The sequence below is a fragment of the Melanaphis sacchari genome, unplaced genomic scaffold, assembly GCF_002803265.2.
Source record: "Melanaphis sacchari strain LSU unplaced genomic scaffold, SCAv2.0 Contig42_pilon_pilon, whole genome shotgun sequence".
In the NCBI taxonomy this organism is placed as follows: Eukaryota; Metazoa; Arthropoda; class Insecta; order Hemiptera; family Aphididae; genus Melanaphis; species Melanaphis sacchari.
In genome coordinates, this window is record NW_020271275.1 from 3,083,266 (window position 1) to 3,101,595 (window position 18,330).

General features: G+C 26.0%; 1 protein-coding gene across 1 annotated transcript in view; it reads right to left on the bottom strand.

Moving 5' to 3' along the window:
• Positions 1-15,141, bottom strand: part of LOC112597559 (elongation of very long chain fatty acids protein AAEL008004-like) — a 33,216-nt gene extending 18,075 nt beyond the window's left edge. The window contains exon 1 of the mRNA XM_025343660.1: positions 14,924-15,141. The gene's annotated coding sequence lies outside the window, so the exon portion shown is untranslated. The remainder of the gene's footprint in view (positions 1-14,923) is intronic.
• Positions 15,142-18,330: the final 3,189 nt, after the last annotated feature.

Below are 18,330 nucleotides of genomic sequence, written 5' to 3' on the forward strand. Positions count from 1 at the left end.
CTTGAAAATTCGATTTTTAAAATTTAACAATTCTACCTAATTGGTTTTCATATCAACTGTAACGGTCGGTTGTAATAATAATAAATACATAGTTTATATTTTTAAATTTAATTGAAACTCGGATTATATATTTTATAGAGTATGGCTGATGGAAATGACTTCCCCTATTCAGTGATATATGTTACGTAACTGAGATTAACAGATAACATGCTTAATAATTTATTATACAAATCGTGTGTAGTTTTTTTTTTTTAACAAAAACAAATAAATTAATAACAAAAAAAACATTCAATTATACACAGTTTTTTACATTTTCTTTTTTTTATTGATAAATAAAAAATGACATTCCATATTTATATTACTCGAAGGAGTAGCTAATTCCTGCTTTACCCGAGGACAAAAATAGTCTTATAGCTACGAATACAAACACAAGGGCGCCGTGTTTTATGCTTTTTTCCGGTTTGTTTTTTATACTACGTACGATCAAATAGCAATAAAATATATAGACTCGTGTGCGATCATAATAATTATCATTACCTGTTATACATATTGAATACACGTGCGGCAAAATAAACTAAATAAAAACGTCTTTAAGTTCACATTATTATACACCAACACCGCGACCTTAATCCTTCTAGACAGATCATACGCAATGCTGTCATAGGTATAGTAAAGTTGTATATACAGGACGAAATCCAAACTAATATGTTGCAAAAAGACGATTGCCTTGTGTCTCGCGTCCCGCGCGAAAAATTTCAGTGAATTCCTGTTGACAAAACTAGAATTGTAATTCATATACCTGTAATATAATAATATATATTGACATCGATCTCTGTCAGTTTTGGCTGAGACCCGTCTAACTTGTTCTTGAATAGGATTTTTAGGTCGAACAATTTATAAGGCCAAGTATAAGCTCCTACACAAATAATATTTTTAGCTGAAAATAAAACATATGGTGACACTAACAATTTTACTTGATAAAAAAGAAAAAAAGATTGAAATGTTTCAAAAATTTCGGCTTTTGGCAGAAACAGAGTTGTCATTGTTATAAAAAAAAACTGCAAACACGTATAAACGTTTTCATCTGCTATGTATATGGAAATACGCAAATAATATTGAAAACTTTTAACAATATTATATTAAACAACGTCAATCTCTACCTCTTATTGAGTATCAGATATAAAACAGTTGTCACGTCCATATCAACAATTCGGCAATTCTATACTTTTATTGCCGATATAATATCTTAGCCCGAAAATATATTGTCGGGATGTGCAATCTGTTAGTGTTTTTCTGTGTTCGCCTTTGTATCAGTCATTATAAATCTCTCGAGGTGATAGTTTCTCGTATATCACAGACAGTGTAAATTTTTTTTAATAAAAATTGCAATGGACTTACAAAAAATGGTCACGAAAACCAGAATCCTGTCTCGACAGGTTGGTAAATGATGGCGATGGTGGTGGGAAAAGGATACATAAAGAAATCGGCATAAAAAAATAAAAACAAATAAAATTGTGACCATACGAAATATATAAATAATCCGTCTACGAATAAACAAATATTTGATGATATTTTTACTGTAATTCAAAAATATGGAAAATATATGAATACAATATTTTGATTAACGTTTAATATTCAAAGTTTTAACGACTTTTCTGTCTAAAAACTGTCTTTTTTTTAGTTGAAATTAAGTGTAGATTGTTAAGATTTTTTGATAACGTAAAATATATATTATTTTTTTTAAATGCACAACTTCTTTAATAGTGCCTATAGTAATCATTGGATAGTCAAAAAATTAACAAATATAACATTCGATGTTTTATTTGTGTATATTTTTTAGTGTCCAATTAGTGTCGATAATTTAATTTTGAGAACTAATTCAATCGAGATGAACAATCGATTTGTATACAAATAAATTGAGCATAGCACTTTGAACATTTTCGAACGGAACGTAATTCTAACTAATCTTCAAACTTTTCTGATATCTCAAAAAAACAAACTTTAGAGTAATTTCGAATATTATGTGTATATAAGCTACAAACATATATTCATTTTTATATAAGTAAAATACATATAAAATGTATATTTATTTTTATTTTCTATAACTATTGCCAACCCTAAATATACAAAAAAAAACTTTTCATGCAGTTGAATTTCAATCACATTAAAGTAGTTATATAGTTTCATTCCCCTATAGGTTGATTTTTTTTTTTCTAAGAGGTATATATTATATTTTTATGATTCAAGCTATTTCCATATCAAATTTCATCAAAATCGGTTCAACTGTGATTTACAGTGAAAAAATAACAGACATAGTCATTTTTGTTTTTATTATATATTATTTTGTATAGATTTACTATATTAAAAAATATTCGTTATCCATTGTCGGATAATTATCTATGCACGAATTGAGATGCCTGTAAACGAGAGAGAAGGCAAATAATTTTAATCATACTGTGTTTGACATAAAGCTTAAAGTTGGCTAACTTAGGAATTAAAGTAACAAATATAACATCCGTGACCTTTCAGGTACAATTATTTAAACAAAACAGATACAATAATATCATATGTACTTCCGGCATATATTTACAATCACGTAATCCTACAGCATCACAATAGCATCATACAGACATTCATCTGTTTCGATTAACGAATCCCGCCATTTTGTATTCGCAGGTGTACGAAAACGAAATGAATACAATAATATTATCTTAATTTACGATCAAAAATATTATTAATTATGATTTATAATTAAAAATGTCTACGTTTTACAAAAACAGCACAGAAATATCGCGCATATATCAGACTTGCAAACAATATACACATTTTACAAAAGATTGAAAAATTGGATCAAGGTTGTTGTTTTTCAAACCAAAAATATTATATATTATTATTTTTCTAATTGTAATTAAATCCACTTCAATTCATAAAACTCATAACAAAATTTTTAACACGAATCGTGGAGTTTGGCACATTATGTTGTATAGAACCGTAGTAACCTTGATCTGATTTCCAGTGCATTGTTGTGTTGTTTAATCGTAGATAAACATGTAGGTGAGTAAACTGTTGTAATAATATTATTGGTCTAAATTTGTTGATTTCTGTTTGATTTTTTTCACCGTCGATCTCGATCGTAAATTTCATTTTCAATTTATCGAGCGTGCAATAACCGACAACCAAACGATATACATATATTTATATATCATAAATATTTGCTAGTTCAAGACCACAAAAATATATTATTATTATTATTTACTGTAGCGACAACAACAAAATGTGTATAAATCGTTCTCCGAGTATAATAGAATAACATATGACGCTTTATAGTCTTTATACCATCTAAAACTATATATGACATATATATAGCCAAAGCCATTATAATATAGCATTACCGCCCATTACCGGCTTAAAGGAACCGAATTTAAAGTGTTGTTTTACTAAAATATTTTTAAATCTATGTAAGTTAATTAATTACTTGTTCGACTCCACGTCACGTTGCCTATGAAAAACGTTAATACGATAACAGCCAGAATGCATAAACCTAGGTTATATATAGGTTACCTATATTACGTCATAATGTATTTTATTCTAAATTACGCGTATTTTAATATACTGAAAAAAAAAACCTTATAAATACGACTTTATCCCAAAAATACTTCAAATATAAAATGTATTAAAAGTGTTAAAAAATGTTTTTTATGTTAAATAATAAATCCGTAAAACAAAATTCTTTTTGAATTATTTACAATTACGTAATTTGGCGTTATCGCGATTGATACGAGTTGAAAATAAAACAACCTATTTTCTACCTAAATATTACATTATATATATTTTTTATTTGTTATTTAAACAAATGAATATTTAAGATCTATAATATAGGTACATATACAATAAGTAAATTCGGTAGCAAAAGATAATAAGAATATAAAATAAATAACGTGCAGAGAATGAAGCTCCACCAATGTGGAAACCCTCTGACTTGAGGAACATACATTATTTATTCGTATATAGGTTACTGTACCATGTGACGAAGATTTTTAGATTTTCAGACTTTCGTGCAGTCATCGTCTTTTTTATCTAGTACACAGGTAATAAAATATACTCAATAAAAATAATATAACAAAGCAAATTAAATAATGCCTATTAATTTATTTATTTTCATTAATTGGTCTAGTTTAAGGCAGTTTTTTTAATTATATACGTTTCTATAGTTAAAATTTGTACTCCAGTTGTGAAAAAAAAATGCGAAATAAAAGTTATATTTTTAATTTATTTGATTAATGAAATTAACTTTATGTTTGAAAAGCAATTTTTCGGGATATTTAGACAAGTTATTCAATTTTCAATAAACCTGCGCTCTAAATTTATTATTCTACGATTGATAAAAAAAAAAAAAAACGATGCCAATTAAACAAATTATCGTAATGATATCGTTTTATCGACTGCAAAAATCGAACCCGTAGGGTTATATTCTAAGTATTTATATCATATAACATATATATACAATCGTGTTATGTTTCGTACATAACTGTATTCATGTATAGTGTTACTTGTTGGCGTCGAGAAAAATTCGCATTTTTTTTCGATCGTGTAAAATTTATCCAGTCGCGGGCCGTGGAACATTCGGCATGCACCGCGATTACTAATAACATTTCGATAGCCGTCCGAAAGTCCCACATTCACTCTATACATAAATATTAGAAGACGGTCGAGCAAGGTAAGTATTTCATTAATAAGTCGATATGTATATTTTAAAAATCATTATTCATTGGACACTAGTACGGCGTTACATATTATATTATATATACAACTATCATGCGTAATGTATGTCGTGTACATTGCAATATATAAATATGTAATATTGTATATGTGTTGTATGTATACGTAATCGATTGATTGTAACAATATCCGATAATCCTGAGATATATAGTATACAAAATTACGAAGAGAATCGTAAAACATACTTACCCCCCTTTTTTTCCTTCGGTAGTGAATTACTTTTAATCAAATTTTGATTGTTGACGTTTTTAAATATACTTTAAAACCATAATATTTTTAAATTCTTGATATTTATTTTTTACTATCTACTTAATGATTTTTTTGTGGTAATACAAATTTCTGTTGACATAGATATATATTTGGAATGGAAACAACTTTTTTTTTTTCGTAATTATGATGGTTTTTTGCTATAACGTTAAAACATTTAAATGTTTTATTGCAGTACCAAGGTTGACTCGAAAAAAAAAAAACAATATAATTATAATACCATGCTGTCCTGATTTATAAACTTATTATTTTAAAATCATATCAATGTTTCAATTATTTTCTATGCAATGAAAAAAATATCAAGTTAAATACCTAAGTTTACTACTCATTTTTTTTTCTTTTAAAAAAAGAAAAAAATGAAAATTATCCCCCCCCCATTTTTTACTAATAACTATTTAATCAATAATTTTTTTATAAAATTTTTAGTATCTTATTCAAAACCAAACAAGTATATAACAAGTACTTTCCCAATTACTAAAATGTATTTACTGGTTTGTACTTGTGTGATACAATAATTTAATTAATTTTTTGACAATTGAATATCAACAATTATGTACTGAATACGAAAACAAATTTAAAATGTAATAATACAATATTCATAAATAAAGACTGGTCCTCTAAACAGTCTAAACTAATAATGCTAATGTAACAAATACTATTCAGTACCCGATTTGCATTCTTAAAACAACTACTTAGTTTAAAATCATACAACAACACAATTACAGGTAAGCTCCTTATCTTATTTTAATTGTAATTCGCAATATCGTATTTAAATTCCTAATTATAAATTTGATTTAACCCATGAATTTACATCAATACTTAGAATAATATAGTGTTTAAAAATATATTTTTTTTTAAGTTTATAAAATAGATGTAAATGATGTAATATTGGATGTAGTATTTATTTCCTTATACTATTTGTACAATTTATAAATGTTGATGGATTATATAATAATAATTATTGATTAGATTACTAAAATGTTCAAACCATCGTAGCTTCCATTTATTTCAAACCTATTAGCATATATCTATCTTTGGTACATGAAGTTAAAAATCACTCTTTTAAATAAATTTTGATTTAGACACGTCAACATTTTCAGAAAAATTACCTACTAAAACTGTACAATAAAAAATTGGTACTAATATAAAAAACAAAAATTTTTATCGCCATGAGATATTCCTTAAATATGTAGTACTTTGACCTCAAAAATTTTAAAATGTGGTCTTTAAGCGTATTTAAAAATTCTAATAATCAGATTTTAAATAACTGTACCTATTACTGAATAATAAAAATGAGTGAGTATGCTTGGCAAATTGCTTGGCATGTGTACATTTTCAATTAATTTTTGCTATGAAACATCGTTATTAAATCTCGTTCACTTTGGCTAGGTCGCCGTCATTGAACCAAATGGCTACAGGACACCTATGCATCTTACACGATAATAATAATATAATCGGTGTAATTCACATACTGTTTATAAACTCAGCTGTACGGATTATTTTATGCACTTTATTAGTGTAATAATTAATGTAATATAAACATTAAAATAAAAAATATTTTATACATCATTGACTTTCCAATGTGATTAAAAATCATATTTAGATATAATATATTTGCTTAACAAAAACAACAAAAATAGAAACGAAATCGAGGCTAACGTCAAGTTTTTTTCCCAGGTCCAATCTTATAGTTTGCGTGCTCCGTAATGTCACGTTATCTGCTTATAGCAAAGCAACAGAATCGCAGATCCCAATGCTTGTAAATATATTATATAATATTGCATTATAGCTGAAGGTCAAATATACTAATTTGAATAATATGCTTAAATTTCCTTAGCGGCGAGCTAATAATTATCAATATCATTTTGGTATTATATTAGCGTTTTAAATTAATCATTATAATTTTCAGGTCTAATTTTTTTCTAAAGTAGTATACTTTGTCGTTCAGTGTACATCGCAAGCTATATTATGGATTATCGTTTGTGTCCATACAGAGCTCCAAGTGTTTAGAATTACGCAATGATATTTTAAATTGGGACATATTTACATTTAGAAAACAAAAGTTTGTATCTTCACACTCTATACGACACTTTTTAAGCAGTATAAAAAAATCTCAAGAATTTGAAAATATGGTCTTGAAATATGTTTAAAAATTTCGAAAATAAGATTTTTAATAATTGCAATAGTGAAGAAAAATAAGATAAGTACGCTTTGTGAATTACTCTTTATAGTTTGATTATGACTTTCGCAGATATAACTACAACGGGACTTTGCTGTCGACCACACTTATGTGATCATCGTGGCAATAAACACACAGACATCAATTCAAGTTAATTGTTGAAATACGCGATTTTCATTTTCTACTTAAGTACACGATTGTCAGACGTCTAAGAAAATAATTATTACAAAATATCGCTACGTTGTTCACACAATAAAATTATAATCATAAAACGACGATTCGATCGAAGTGGATATCATAAATATACCTCAACTGCATTTCACGTATTAGATAATATTATTATTGAATTAAATTTAACAGTTCGTTAAGTTGAGTGTTTATTTATGGTTGCTAAAAACTGTGCATAAATACGTTGATATTATGAACTAAAAATTGTAGGTACATACAAAACAACAATCTATATTGCAGTGATCGTTTTCTCCTCATTATCGTGTAATTACTATACGAACAGGGTGATCTATTTCACTTTCTATACACATTTTTCAAGTCAATTATTAAGAGTTTTTGATAGGAAAAAAGTGTTTTCACTAATTTTATTATTATAGCAAATTTTTTTTAAATGATTGTTTTTTTCTAATAATATATTGGAAATGTTGATCTTTTAATTGAAAACGGAATACTTTACCAAAAAAAATTTAAAAAAAATACCAAAATATCAGTTATTAAATAGGTATTCTATGATTTTTAATTAAATAATGCATTTTAAGTTTGTACAAATGGTGCGTAGTAGAACATGACTTTTGAAGTACAATTTTACTCCGATTATCTCTTAAGTACCTTTAGATTTGCTTTGAACTATGAAATAAAAATATAGGCTAAATCGGCTGTCACTATTATAAAAAATATATTAAATAATTATATTTCTCATAAAAAATGTTTTTAAAAACTATTAATTGAATGTATAAAAATATCTTGATAAATTCACTGTAAATATACTAAAGAATTTTTATTAAAAAATATAAAAATCTATCTAGCGTAAAATATTTTAATTTAAAGATTTTATTATTAATTAAGCACGACTTGATTTTACAAAGTATAAAATGGATTTTAAAAGACTAAAATTAAAAACAATTCATACAATGTATGCAATTGAATTGAAATTCAGAAAAATATAAAAAAAACTATACCTAATTCAAATTATGTACCGAAGAAGTTTTGTTTTATAGTGAACTAAAAACAAATAATTTATTTACAAATCTATAGCCCTTTAACTATTAATATAAACATTAAAATTATAGTTTTAAATAAAACATTTTATTTTATTTTTAAAAGCACCAAATCGAATAGGAAAAAAATAATGGAACCATGAGTTAAACGAGTCATTATATATTTATTACGTATACGGAATGGGCGGAGGACATATGTCTAATCCTAGATCCGAGAGTCGCGTCGAAGAACTACTGCCAAACGACGACATTGACAGAGGTGGTACGCACGATGTAACGACGTATAACACTTATTATAACAATAATAATAATAATAATAACAATAATGATAAATAATACGCACGAGCAGCGTTTCAATTTGCACCCCGTACGCGCTCTTGGAGTCGAGTGGCGCAAGTCTTTGGCGTATAGTAGCAGTAGTTACTTGGCGTGGATTCCACGTACTGGGTCAAGGTGGACGTTCTACGGTGTAACATCGTATCAAATTATAGTATAGTACTATAATTATATACCTTTGACGTGGAGGCGACCTTGTCGTTGACAATGTGCGCACACAGTACGGCCGCGAGAGGCACTATGTACCTATAACACTCTATATTCGATGGAATATGTCGTTTAAATCTACGAACTTATAACTTATAACAATAATATATATTGTACAAGTAACACGTTCTCACCTACAACGAATCTAGCAGCCGGCGATGACATACGTCCAGAAAAACGAACAAGTGCAGAGAAATATAGCAAAACATTATACAATATATATAAATTAATATTATTAATTTAAGGCGTGGAGACTTAAATGCAGATTATATTTTCCGAATCACCCAAAACGTTGCTTCCAAACACAAAGTTCGTTTCTTATATCAAAGAACTTAAAAATAAATTTTGTGTTATGCATTATTTTATTATTTTTTTTAAATTTTGAATATATTTTACAATAATAAGTACAATTCTGAATTCCAAAACAACTCATCATAAACTATACAGATAAAAAGAAAAAAAATATAGATACTATTATTATTACTTCGCAATATTAATAAAATTATTATTACGTATGTTTATTTTATCTATGCACCGAATAAAAATTACGACTGCTATATAAAACGAACTCTTCATCATGTATCTACGCAGATAGATAAATATACGAATATTGAGTATATATTAAATAGATAGGTTTTTTGTTTACGAATTACAACACTAGCGATAACGTTAAATAATTTAAATAACTTAAATAATAGATTTTAGTGTAATCACCTTATTTAACATAGATATTAGATAGGCATATAAAAAAAAAAACAGTTTTTTAAATTTTGTAATATTATTAGGGCATAAAATTGTATTTTTAAGGACATTTTTCTCGCTTTTTAGAATGTTAAAATCCAAGTCTTAAATTTAATTTAATCACTATAATATATGTATATATAGATACGTCTGAAACAATGCAACCGGAGAAAATTTAGTGGATAGGACGAGAAAAATGCCCAAATAAAATTAAAATCCAATAGAGGAAGAAATTACTGGAGCATATTAAATGCTTTACTATGGAAAGAATGGTTAGAAAAATTAAAACGGACAATAAAACGTATTGTACTATATGCGTTTATGTCGATTGTAAAATATATAACGATGGAAAACACGATCGACATCAGGATGAGCTGAAACCCTTATTTAATAGAACTTTTAAAAATATCAAGCACAGCTTCGAATCGCTAAAATATGATCTACCTACGTACGTAGTCTATCGTATCGGATTAGATTAAAAATTATTATAATTTTATCAGACAAATTTGTCCGTTAGTAGTTGTTTATTATTGTTGATAGCCTGTATCGCGATTAAGTGCCTTAATACTATATTATTATTTATGCTATGCTCTTACACACACACACATCAACACTGTTTTAAATTTGAAACTTATGTATCCAAACTAATAACTATTAATATCTACCCGTCATTTTATTATCATTTGGCGCGAACAAAAGTAAGACTGGCAAAGATGAAATAAATCAAAAAAAAGTGAATACACGAAACAAAATTAAATTTGTTCATAGATAGATATGAGTTTGTTCGAAAAAAAGTTTTATCAACAATCATTAAACGATGGATAAATAAAATTCAGCGGCGTACCTAGAATTCTTTTCTGCATGCCTATCTAAAGTACACATGGAAATTTAATTAAACAACATCAATTTATTTTTATTTTTAAACAAAAAATTAAAATAATTAATTTTGTTTCACTAAAAAAGTACAATACTCTAATAGTTCATTGAAGATATAGGTCATCCGTAAATAGTATAAAGCCCGGATATTCATAAATTTACATATTATATTGTCTTCTTTTCTATTCATAAATTTATTACAACTGAATAATATAGTTTATTAAAATATATTTAGATATCGAATTTAAATACAAAAATTGCCATTGGTGTTATATTATTTGCATTGTTAATAATAAATACGTAATGACTTACTATTACTTGAACTAGACTTTGAATTTATTATTGTACCTACCATCCCCATAATTAACTTTGATATGATTAAAATATTCAAGTGGAATGCGTGCACTAAATTACAATAATGTTATACCAAATTCGACTTATATAGAATTTTAAATATTAACTACGAAATTGTTGTCAGATATGTAATAATTATACCTCATGAAATTAAAAACTAAATTAAAATTATCATATTATTTACCTGCTTCAGGTAAATATTGAAATATTTCAATGTCATTTTTAATAATAATCATAGATTTATATATTTATGTATTATTATTTATTTAGGTTAAACAAAATATTTTTCTCAATATGCTAGTATGCATATAGCCCTTATTAATTATAATTATTTTAAATTTTTTAAACTCAAATGACGAAAAAGCCCAAAAAATTTTGCATAGCAAAATATACAGGTTGGAAATTCAACGGGCAGCTTGTACTCGATTCCTATTATGGTTTATAATATTCTTAATTTCCAGTTTTTGAAGATTATTATTATTATTCTAGCTGAGGTGAATATAAAGAAAGAGCAATTGCCCTATCGTTCTTGGGCGTGTTTATTACGTTATTTTTATATTATAATATTTGGTTGAAAGCCGATATTTTTATTTTTATAATACCGCTACTAATCACACAAAAAGCATTAATATTATTCTTCCTGACTATACGTTATAAATTATAATACAGAAACGCTACTTCTCGAACGGCATGGACGTTGTTATCATTTATCGCCTTAAACCTAACCTTTTTTATTATTTTTAATGCTATTGAGTATATTAAGTTAAACATTAATCTTGTAAATATCTTAAATACTTATAGTGACTTACTTTTTAGACAATGGTATATCAGCTTGCATGATGATACAAGCTTTAAATTAATGCTCTATTGATATTTATTCAACTAAAAAACAATTGCTTTCAATAATTTAAACTATAATTTAATTTTATAGATAATTGTATTGATTGTATAATAAAATTGTGATAGTAATATATTGTTTATAATTTTGTAGATTAATAAATAGTAAAATAAATTTTACTTATTATTATTTATTTATTTATTGTTTATTAATTTTAGATTTATTTAGTTATATAAGTGAAATAATACAAATAATTAGCCTCCAATACAGATTAAAAAAAAAGGTAATTTAATTTTTTTAATTTACTCCCTTCCTCTTGAGTAATTTCTGGATCCGCTACTATAGACTTGAATATCTATTACTGCTCGATATTATGACATGGTATTCATTTGTGGTGCACACTAAGGGTATATGAAATTAATACATTTCAATCTTTATAATATTTATACTATTAAAGTAATCTATATTTAGAATAACATGTAATTTATTTATTTAGCACTATTATACATAATTCTATCTATAAACAATATATTATTTATTCATAAAATTTCATAGTATCCAGTTTTGTTATCTAAAACTCGTCTTACAGTACACACCTATTGAAATAAAGGAATAAAAATAAAAATCTAGACAAAAATTATTTATTAATAATTTTATCACACAATTCAAACCGGTAATAAATTAATAGACCATGGTCAACCAATACAAAAACGAATTTTATAATATCTCTAGACAAGCTATACATATTAGGTGAGTACCTATTATTTAATGTTACGAAATTATTTATTTTTATATTTAAAAAAAAAGCTAGATTTTCGTCGATATATACATATTTTAATTTATATATCTACGGTTTCTATAATTATATCTATGTATTATATATTTAAAAAAATGCCTACCAAAATATCAAATACCTGTCAACCTACCTCTTTGCTTATATATCTAGCTTAATGATTTTCAAGGTTTGCTTATGAAATATGATCTATTATTATATTAAGTGTTTTTTTTTTTTTTTTTTAGTGCAGCTTGTGCCAATATACAGTATGATAATATGCACTTAAATTTTAAGTTTTGTGTAGTGATTTTACATTTAAATTATAATAATGGTTTTTAGATTCTATTTTTTTTCAAATTTAAACGCTTGGTGACCGTTCATAACCGCAATTCACTCATTTAAATAGACACAGATAATCCACATAGAAATTGTGTGATTGCATAGATATTTTTTATCGGACAATTTTGTTATAATTGTTATAATTATTTTAAGAGATACTGTAATATACGTAAACGTTTTGATATTGCGCGAAAATCTGATCATAATATTATAAATTCTCGTTTCGGTAATTACAAAATCCCACGTGAAATCCTCAGTATCGTAGATCTCGAAGGACACATACAATAATGGTTACGTAGGATTCGAGCGATGCGCGCGTTCACTTTCTATAATATCAACAACACTGCAGGTCACTGACCAAGTCAACGTTAAAAATTAAAGAATTATACTAAATATATTATTAAAGTGGCTGCATATAATGTCTTTTGCTGGCCGTAAGTAAAACAGTAATTAAGTATTTAATTACAGAACACGTATAAAAGACATACATATATTATATCGAAAGTCATACATTATCACAATAAATTATGACCTGTTTATGAAATTTGAGAACCTTAATTTTTTATACACAACAGATTGGATTATATTCAACGGTTTAGAGTAAAAAAAAAAACACTGAAAATTGAACGCTTGTTCAGAAAAAAAAACTTAAAAAAATATACAACAATAAAACAGGCATTATTATTATTTTGTTTAAATAATGCGATAGAAATTAATTATTTTATTTTTTTATTTTTTGTCACGTTACACGCGATTAAAAAATTTTGATCAATCATTGTTTACCGTTTTAAAATCTAAAAAGAAAATCCACTACACGTATACCAACTAATTACACCACCTGCTTAATTCAAATTGCAATTTTCAACTAAAGAGCTCACTAAATCTGATCAGTCTGTCGCGCGTTTACACAATATTTCACCGTAGTGAATTGGAACTATAATTACTATCACATAATAAAAATATATAATAGCATAATATACTCTCGACTATACGGTTATTATAAAATTTTTAAAGAATCATTAGACGTATCATATAAAATTGTTTTTCCTCCTAAAACTATGAGAGCGTTTATACAAAGATAATAGCAGTATATAATCAAATGCCAAACCATAAAATGGTTATAAGCATATCATAAAAAAGCTAGGTTTTATCGATGAAAATATGAAAAAATTTAAAGACTACTATTTGTTTGAAATCATTATATATGTTAATTAAATCTAATCTAGTATTCGGTTCATTCACCTGGTCTTAAAATTATTCAAAATGCTTAAATCTTCTTAATAATATCTATTATAAAATTTTAAAAAGAATTGCTTATATATCTAATAAACATATCACTAGATATACTGTTAATTTTGCTGAAAACTTTTTGAACTTAAACTCACAAAGTATAGAACACAAATTAGCAGATATTATGTTAACTTATAATATTCTGAACAACCTGAGTTATTATCAGAAATTGGTTTCTGTATACCATGCATAAATAAAATAACTAGATATATTCATAATTCATAATTATAATGGTGAAAATAAGACATTTTTTCTCAAGCTTTTGTTTTGGCAAATAAAATTTCCATCAAATTAGAATTTTTGAACTTCCTCACAGGCTACAGCATATTTATATTTAACTAAATAAAATTATTATAAAAAAAAAATATTAGTATTAATTGTGATGATAATACTGATATAATAATATAATTATTAAACATACACCGGAGGTTTTGATGTACTTTTTTTATAGGTATGATTTATGATAGTATAAAAATTGTATTAAACTAACCGGAAGCGTTTGGCGATCGTATTAAAGTCTCGTCAACAACTTGTCTGTGATCGATTATAATAAAAATACATATTATAGGTGCGAAGTGAATTTGCAAAATCATTTCTCACATAGGTAAGTATTATAATAATAATTAGATATGATAATCACGTTGGTTACACGAATAATGTTTAATCGACATTATTCTGCACTTTTTATTATTATGTACCTATAAAGTTTTACTTACCGAAACAATTTCCGAACGGTGACTGTATACTCCGACGGTGTGTCGTATGTACGGGTAGGTTGTACGCCAACGCCGATGTCCGATTCTACGATATTATTCACCGCAAACCGAACACACAAACTTTAATCAAGTGAAAAACGGACACGAGCAGTGAATTGTAATAATTGTTAATATCGGGTCGTTCGGTCGCGTGTCCGCCGTACGATTACAATGATCGTCGGTAGCACACGAGTATTTGGGTAACCGTAGACCTTCCGGTCACTCCGCTGGCTCTACCCTACCCGGACAAAGATCAAAACCGGTGGGGACAGACGCGTGACTCGAAAATCAAATCCCGTTTCGATTGGTTATCGCATTCCATGTTAAAGAAGAAGACAAAAAAGAAAAACTAATAACATTTTGAAAAACAAAATAAATAAATTCATACACCTATTGTTTATAATGTTCGAAGATATATATATATACTAATTGTTTTGATTATCTTTTTAACTTTTAACTGTTAACAAAATTCTTTAAAACACAAAAAATTCAAATTTTTTAATACTCAAATATTAATGTTCATAAAAAAAATTTTTATTGTAAAATCTATATTATTTTTAAAAATTGCACAACCACAAAATTTATCTAGAAATGAATGAATGTGTTTAGAGAAATCATTGGAAAAATTAATAATTAGTATAAAACACGGCGCTATAATATCGGTATACCTCGCTTGTGGACTAATTTGACTGATATGGGTAATCCGCCTATAGTTGATTGCACTTAGAATATTTTAAAACTTAGTTCAAACAAATGCATATATATTTTTAATATCTCTAAGAACAATCTTTAAAACTTTCATCAAAGTTCATCGAGTAGTTTTTGTGTGAGCTTATAAAAAACAAACATATAAGAAGATTTCCTTTTGTTGTACATTTGAACAACAATCAATAAATGTAATATTATTATCTTTTATTTAAAAAAATCTCATAGCAATGGATTATCTACGCGTATTTCACAGGGTTTGTTTACCCCATTTGTTTTTCATTAATTAATGAATTTATTCAAATTCTAATTTTTGAAATCTTTAAACTTACTTAAAACTATGTTTTGATACTGATAAACTCATTCAAAATTTTAATTAGGTACATCAACATTAAAAAAAAATCTACTAGACAATTCACAGTAGTAAAAGGGGATTTTCATTTAAAAACACAAATTTTGAACTCCACAGAACTTAAGTATAGAAAAAAAAAAGTTTCAATTATTTAAAAAATGGTCTCTAAATATATTTATTAAATCAAAAAAGTATATTATTTAGAATAATTGCATTATTGAAAACAAAAAAGGAATGAATATGCCGTAAATAATCACACCGTATATATATTTTTAAATTAATTTATTGTTATGAAACATCACTGTAATTGCAATACCTTTAGCTAGGTCGTTATCATCGTCGTTGAACCAAATCGCTGCGGGGTGATTGTATACCGGGTTTTTTTTTTTTTTTAATTTGGTTCTATAACTAATGACAACTCTATGTATATTAATTTTTCGTGAACCAAAACAAAATTGATGTGTGAGTAACACCTAAGGAATTTAAAAAAAAAAAAAACAAAATAAAAAACATCCCCCGAATATTAATAGGAATCTATTGATATAATCTTCATTAAAATTGTCAAGTAGTTTCTGAGATTAGCATGTTTAAACATATACTTACCTTATTTAAAGCTTTAATACTTACCGTATTGAAATATAGGTATAAATTATTACTTGTTGTACCTAGATACTCGCATATCAATATATGTATTATACAACAATATCCTCGCCTTTCCACTGATTTCAATGAGATGACCTACATATAAACGGTAACAAAAGCAAACAAATAAAAAAAAGGCCAGTAAAATATATTGAAATTATATGAGACGCATACTATAACTTAACCTTGTATAATATTCGAATAATTGTTCGTAATAGTTTTAATTTTTACATAATATTATTCTATTCCATTAGGTTTATAACTGGTTCTGAAGTAGCACAATCGTTAAAAATCGCTATATATGTATACATTTATAGGTAATCATTTAATTATTATACAAAAAATACTAAAAATCTATAGCTGCCATTCTACAGGTCATATATCAATGGCTTATATAACAGTTTTGGCACGCATGGGTGTATTTAAGTCACAAATATATAATATTCTTGTAAGACAAGTTAATGATTGTGATTAATTCAAGTTCAATTGAGTTAAATAAACACGCCAATACTTTAAAGTCAATATGGAAAAAAAATATTTATAGTATTGACTCGGTTATCAAAAAAGCTCATCTACTTTTTAGTTAGTACACGAATTTTTCAAAAAGATTATTTTGCACGTTTATTTATATATAATATTTACTTATCAGGAAACAAAAAAATGTATAGTATTGAATTATTTAAATTTAAAACCACGAATACAGCAATTAATGTAAACAAATATTAAAACTAAATATTTCAAACACGTTTTTAAATTTGAACTTGATAATTCAAAATTCTAAAATAATAAAAAAAAAACATATAAAATATCTAAAAACAATAACATTTTACTCGATAACATAATGTAAGTAATATCTATATGTAAATACAGAGATAATATTGAAAATAACTTAAAACATTATGTTTGGAAAAAAGTAGAGCTATAAATAATATGTGTGCAATCAGCTGTCAATATTAACATAATATACCGATCGTCATTTTTTTATAAATCTAGATTGAAGTCTCAATTACGTTGTTTATATTTAAGTCACTTAAAACATTTTATACGAGAAAATAATAATATAAATAATTAAGCTCGAAAAAATTTAATTTTTTATAATTAGTATTTTAATTTTTAAGTATGATATTCAAGTTTAAATTTTGGTTTTTTGGTTTTTAAGTTTTTTTTTATATAGAATTTTATGTTTAAGTGCAGCGTGGTTGATTAGAAAAGATAATTAACTTGGTCGAATTAAAATAGTTTTAGACGAAAAGTAAATCAAGTTATTAATAATTATCAGTTGAAAGTTTATAATTTTTCTTCATTCTTTATAAAACCAAAACAATATTAAACCAATTTTCATTTTAGAGCTATTGTTAAAAATACGAATCATATCCATTGCCTATTATACTACTAATATCATTAATTTTATAGCTACTACATTTTTTCATATAGAGGCAAACATTTTCTACTCATCAAATTATAAGAAAAATCACGTCTGTAGATATTATATAATATATTAGCCACGAGAAAAACAAATGGATGTTGTATGCAATTCTATGAAAAATTTGGTTTTCTCAAGATAAGACTCCACACAGAAACCACTTAAAAAGTAACCACACAGAATACACATATTAATTATGATAATTTTAATAGAAAATGGCAACGATATTATTTTTACTATTAAAAT